Below are 7121 nucleotides of genomic sequence, written 5' to 3'. Positions count from 1 at the left end.
GCATAAACATTTGACGCACAAGAAGATTATCAAATCTCAGATCAAGATTAGGACTGATAGGATGAATGGCAAGCGATTCAGGAACAAAATACATAGTGAGACCATTTGGGCATTTTATCTTGCGCCCAACAAGATGTTTTAGGTCCCCAGCAATAGCATCTGACGCCTTTGATTTCCAGCTGGAGACCTTTCCCTGCAAAAGAAAGTCAATTTTTCTTAGCCACCCACATCTTCAGGGGTGGCTTAGAAGCAATGAGTCTAAGTCCAGCATCTGAGAACTTCGGCTTTGGAGCCCTGGCAAATAGCCTTGCAGGAGGTGAATAGTACTCATATGAATAAGCAGAGTAGTTCTTAGTCTTATGAACATAGCGGTTTGATGATACACGCTCATATTCATAAGTTTGAGTATGATTTTCCTGTAAAACATTGGCGTTAGGGTGACTCAGGTGAGTGTTGTGTCCATATGAAGCCTTTGGACCATATGAAGCCTTTGGTTTGGGGTTTGTCTTCTTCCCTTGTGGTGTCATGATGACATTCACAGGAAGATTCTCCAGACACCTTTTGGGCACCCAGATTTTCTTCATAGGTGGCCCATTCCTGTAGCTAGTACCAATATACCTGGCAAACACTTCACCATTCTGATTCTTAAACAGTTTATAGTTTGCATCAAAGGATTCGTCAATGATAATAGGGTTAGCACAAGTGAAGCCAGATAGGGTGGATGGATCCACTGAAGGTTCCTTTGCAGCAACCCATGTGGTTTTGGGGTACTGCTCAGGCTTCCAGTAAGAACCATCATCCTCTCGAACCCAACACACTCTTTCCTAGGGTTTCGGTTCAGAATCTGCTTTTTGAGGACATCACATAGTGTCTGATGCCCTTTGAGACTTTTGTACACCCCTATCTCAAGCAATGTCTTCAACCTAGCATTTTCATCAGTAATAGCAGTGGCATCCTCAACAGAGGGGTTAGTTACCACATCAACAGTTGAAGATATTGCAACAGTCGCAACAGTAGAATATTCAGCAACAGAAGTAGAGTCATCATGCTCAAGGCATTTTAGACACGGTGGTTCAAATCCTTCTTGAGCGGGACTGATCTGTTGAGAGCGAAGTGACTCGTTTTCTTTTTGAAGATCTTCATAAACTGCTCTCAATTTCTCAAGTTCTTGCTTCCTTTGAAGATAATCATAGGAAAGCTTTTCATGAGTTGTTGAGAGCGTTTCATGACGTTTTTCAAGTTCCCCATACTTAACATGAAGATTTTTTTATGTCTTCAATTAAGGACTGAGATCGGGTCATTTCCACGTCCAACAGGTCATTGCTTTTGTCTAACCTTTTTTGAATATGTTCCATAGCTTTCTATTGTTCAGTTGCAATTTTAGCAAGTGTTTTGTAGCTGGGGTTGGATTCACAATCAGAGTCATCTTCACTTGATGTTTGAAAGTAAGCATCGTGTGAGTTTACCTTGGCACTACGTGCCATGAAGCAGTAGGTGGGAGTGGAGTCGTCCTTGTCATTAGCATCAGCATAGGTGACGGAGCCATTGTCTTCGGTGTTGAAGATGGACTTGGCAACGTAGGCTGTAGCTAGAGCCAGACTTGCAACGCCAGAGTCGGACTCCTCCTCAGACTCCACCTCCGCCTCCTCTGAAGCAGACTCCTCCTCTGAATCCATCTCCTTGCCAACAAAAGCACGAGCCTTGCCAGATGAGCTCTTCTTGTGTGATGAAGACTTGGAAGAAGACTTTGAGGATTTCTTCTTCTTGTCATCAGAATCATATTCCTTGCTCTTCTTCTTCTTGTTGTTTTCATTTTCCCACTGCGGACACTCAAAGATGTAGTGACCAGGTTTCTTGCACTTGTGGCATGTTCTCTTCTTGTGGTCATGAGCAGAAGCTTCATCATTTCTTGAGCTGGATCGTGAAGACTTTTTGAAGCCTTTCTTCTCGGTGAATGTCTGGAACTTCTTCACACGCATAGCAAGCTCCTTTCCAATGTCTTCAGGATCACCAGAACTACAGTCAGATTCTTCTTCAGATGACGAAACAACCTTTGCCTTCAAAGCATGAGTTCGGGCATAGTTGGGACCATAGATATCTCTTTTCTCAGATAGCTGAAACTCATGTGTGTTGAGCCTCTCAAGTATGTCAGACGGATCGAGTGTCTTGAAGTCAGTGCATTCTTGAATCATTAGGGCTAGGGTGTTAAACGAGCTGTCAAGTGATCTCAGGAGTGTCTTGACGATTTCATGCTTGGTGATCTCAGTGGTGCCGAGAGCATGAAGCTCATTTGTGATGTCAGTGAGGCAATCAAACGTGAGCTGAACATTCTCATTGTCGTTTCTCTTGAAGCGGCTGAAGAGGTTGTGAATGACACTGATCCTTTGACCTCTCTGGGTTGAGACGCCTTCGTTGACCTTGGAGAGCCAGTCCCAGACTAGCTTCGACGTTTCTAGAGCACTCACACGGCCATACTGTCCTTTGGTCAGATGACCACAGATGATGCTCTTGGCAGTAGAATTCAGTTGAACGAACTTCTTGACATCAGCAGGGGTGACACCTTCACCAGTCTTGGGAACGTCGTTCTTGACGACATACCATAGATCGACATCAATGGCTTCAAGATGCATGCGCATCTTATTCTTCCAGTAGGGGTAATCAGTGCCATCGAAGACAGGGCACGTAGTGGAGACTTTGATTATCCCTGCAGTCGACATAGCTAAAACTCCACGTGGTTAAATCGAATCACATAGAACAAGGGAGTACCTTGCTCTGATACCAATTGAAAGTGCTAGTTATCGACTAGAGGGAGGGTGAATAGGCGATTTTAATGAACGTCTTCAAAACATGGGAGTTTGGAAGACAAACAGTAGAAATGAACCTATTGACATGCAGCGAAAGGTAGACTACACTAGGCAAGCCATAGCCAAGTATTCAATGAAGTGAAAGCATGAAGACTAATAGCAGCTAGGTAGTGATGATCAGGATGGAAGATAGTATGAAGCCAAACAACAATAGAAGTCACACAGTGAAGTCAAATAGGTAACACAGGCAGGCAATGACTTCACGAAGACAAACTGTAAATAAAGAGAGGGAGAAGATCGAACCAGTCGCTTGGTGAGGACAAGAATTTGTTGGACCAATTCCAATTGCTGTGACAACTGTACGTCTGGTTAGGGAGGCTGAGATTTAACTCAGAAGACCGTGTCTTCACCTTATCCCCTTGAGCTAAGGACACCCAGTCCTCGCCCAATCACTCAGGTAAGTCTTCAAGGTAGACTTCCAAACCTTCACAGACTTTGTTCACCGGCGATCCATAATGACTCTTGGATGCTCAGAATGCGACACCTAACCGGCTGGAGGATTCACAGTTCTCAAGTGTAACAAGTCTTCGGGTCACGCGGACAGAAAGACTTCAGTGATGCCTAACACTCTTTGGCTCTGGGTGTTTTGGGCTTTGTCCTCGCAAGGATTTCTCTCTCTCGAAAGCTTCGGAGGTGAGTTGCTCTCAAACGACAAAAGCCATGCACTAACTTTGAGAAGCCACCAATTTATGGTGTAGGGGGTGGGCTATTTATAGCTAGGAGGCAATCCGACCTGATTTGTCCAAAATGACCCTGGGTCACTGAGGGAGTCCTGGATTAGGGGGTGTTCGGGTAGCCGGACTATACCTTCAGCCAGACTCCTGGACTATGAAGATACAAGATTGAAGACTTCGTCCCGTGTCCGGATGGGACTTTCCTTGGTGTGGAAGGCAAGCTTGGCGATGCGGATATTCAAGATCTCCTACCATTGTAACCGACTCTATGTAACCCTAACCCTATCCGGTGTCTATATAAACCGGAGGGTTGTAGTCCGTAGGCAATCAACTCCATATACAACAATCATACCATAGGCTAGCTTTTAGGGTTTAGCCTCTTGATCTCGTGGTAGATCTACTCTTGTACTACCCATATCATCAATATTAATCAAGTAGGACGTAGGGTTTTACCTCCATCAAGAGGGCCCGAACCTGGGTAAAACATCATGTTCCCTGCCTCCTGTTACCATCCGGCCTAGACGCACAGTTCGGGACCCCCTACCCGAGATCCGCCGGTTTTGACACCGACATTGGTGCTTTCATTGAGAGTTCCTCTGTGTCATCGCCTTTAGGCCCGATGGCTCCTTTGATCATCAATAATGATGCCGTCCAGGGTGAGACTTTTCTCCCCGGACAGATCTTCGTCTTCGGCGGCTTCGCTCTGCGGGCCAATTCGCTCGCCTACCTGGAGCAGATCGAAAGCTACGCCCCTGGCCATCAAGTCAGGTTTGGAAGCTTAAACTACACGGCTGACATCCGCGGAGACTTGATCTTCGACGGGTTCGAGCCACGGCCAAGCGCGCCGCACTATCTCGAGGGGCATGATCTAGCTTTGCCCCCGGACAGTGTCCTGGAGGCCGCACACGCATCGGTTCCGACCCCAAATTCGGAGCCTATTGCGCCAATCGAGGATGAGCGGTTGGACGTCACCTCAGGGGCTGCGATCCCAAAAGCGATCAAGCCGAACTCTAGCCCCGCACTCTGCACGGCCCGTGACTCCAAGGATCCGGACTCCTTTCCGAACTCCGAACCCCCCGCGCCCCTGCCGATCGAATCCGATTGGGCGCCGACAATGGAGTTCACCGCCGTATACATCTTTCAGCACTCGCCTTTTGGCGATATCCTAAACTCTTTCAAGTCTCTCTCCTTATCAGGAGAGCCCTGGCCGAACTACGGTCAGCGAGGATGGGATACGGACGATGAAGAAATTCAAAGCCCACCCACCACCCACTTGGTAGCCACTGTCGACAATTTAAACGACGTGCTCAACTTCGACTCCGGAGACATCGACAGCATGGATGACGATGCAGGAGATACCGACGAACCAACGCCCATAGGGCATTGGATAGCCACCTCATCTCACGATGTGTACATGGTGGATACCCCTAAAGGAAGCGACAACGAGGAAAAAGGGGATGGAACGGGAGATCGACCCCCCGGAAAGCAATCAAAGCGTCGGCGTAAACGCCGACCCAAGCCCCGCCTCGATAAAAACCCAGCCATAGAGCAGGACGAGCCGGTAGACGACGAGCAGGCCTTAGAGCAACCGTCCGAACAGGGCAACACGGATAGAGAAACCGAACATCCCTCCTCCGGCGAAAACGGCATTCCGGACGACCTCACGCCGGATAAACTTATGGAGCAGAAGAATCTCAACGAGAGGCTCGTTGCAACTGCACGCAGCCTAAAAAAGTAGAAGCGGAAGCTAAAAACAACGGAAGATGCACTCCGGATTAGATGGAGCGACGTAATCAATACCGCAGATAAATACGGCGACAGTCGCCGCACTAAAAGCTATCCGAAAAGAAAGCTACTGCCTGAATTCGGTGAAGAGGCCCTAGAGCCCTCGCATTCAAAAAATGAGAAAGCCACACGGTCGGATAGACGACCCCATAAAGCGGCAAGCGGCGCCGTACCTTAATCGGTATGCGACCCACTTAAGGATTCACATCATGGCCCAGTCAGGTCCATTTATGGGCCAAGAAAGCAAGCTCTCGTAAGCAATGCTATGAAGCCATCATCAGAATCCGGCACACCCAAATACAGGGGCGCCGCACACCCCCTATGTTTCACCGATGAGGTCCTGGGCTATGAATTTCCAGAGGGATTCAAACCCGTAAACATAGAGGCATATGATGGAACAACAGACCCTGGAGTTTGGATCGAGGATTATATCCTCCACATACACATGGCTACAGGAGATGATCTCCACGCCATAAAATATTTACCCCTTAAGCTTAAAGGGCCAGCCCGGCATTGGCTTAAAAGCCTCCCCAAAAACACAATTGGAAGCTGGGAAGAGCTCGAGGATGCTTTCCGAGCAAACTTTCAAGGGACCTATGTTCGCCCTCCGGATGCAGACGATCTTAGTCACATAACTCAACAACCCGGAGAATCAGCTCGGCAGTTCTGGAATAGATTCCTCACTAAAAAGAATCAGATAGTCAACTGTCCGGACACCGAAGCCTTAGCAGCTTTCAGGCATAACGTCCGAGACGAATGGCTCGCCAGACACCTCGGCCAAGAAAAGCCAAGAACAATGGCCGCACTAACAAGCCTCATGACCCGCTTTTGTGCAGGGGAGGACAGCTGGTTGGCAAGGTGCAGCCCCAGCGACCCAAGTACATCCGAAACTAGGGATGGAAACGGAAAACCGCGACGCAACAAGGACCGTCGCTGGACTAAGGACAAAAGTCCGAAGAGCATGGCAGTCAATGCCGGATTCAAAGGCTCACGAAAAAATCAGGAAAAATCGCCCCCCCAGGATAACAGGGACAATCCATCCAACCTAAATAAAATCCTGGACAGGATATGTCAGATACACAGTACTCCCGGGAAGCCTGCTAACCATACCCACAGAGACTGTTGGGTTTTCAAACAATCCGGCAGACTCAATGCCGAACACAAGGGGCTCGACACACCAAGTGAAGACGAGGACGAACCCCAAAAGCAGAGCACCAGGAAACAAAAGAACTTCCCACAAGAAGTAAAAACAGTGAACTCACTTCAGATAACAAAACGTGCGGCGCCCGTAAAGGTACGCACCACACGGCCCATCCCCAAAGGGTCCTGCCACTGGTTGTCAAAACCAATCATCTTCGATCAACTAGATTATTCTAGAAATATCAAGAATGTAGGCTGGACTGCCTTGATACTCGATCCAATAATTGGCGGACTCCGGTTTTCAAATGTCCTTATGGACGGCGGCAGTGGACTAAACCTGATATATCAGGATACAATCCATCACATGGGGATAAACCCAGCAAGAATCCGCCGCAGCAAAACCTCCTTTGAAGGGGTAACACCTGGTCCGGACACCCATTGTATGGGTTTTCTCCGGCTCGAAGTTATATTCGGCTCTGCCGATAACTTCCGCCGCGAAAAGCTAACCTTCCATATCGTCCCGTTCTCAAGTCGCTATCAAGCACTACTGGGACGCGAAGCTTTCGCCCGCTTTAACGCAATACGCATTATGCATCTCTCACGCTTAAGATGCCCGGTCCACGAGGCATCATCTCTTTGAAGGTGAAGCACTAAAGTG

This window comes from Triticum dicoccoides, chromosome 4A (genome assembly GCF_002162155.2).
Source record: "Triticum dicoccoides isolate Atlit2015 ecotype Zavitan chromosome 4A, WEW_v2.0, whole genome shotgun sequence".
In the NCBI taxonomy this organism is placed as follows: domain Eukaryota; kingdom Viridiplantae; phylum Streptophyta; class Magnoliopsida; order Poales; family Poaceae; genus Triticum; species Triticum dicoccoides.
Note: the sequence above shows the minus strand (reverse complement) of the source record.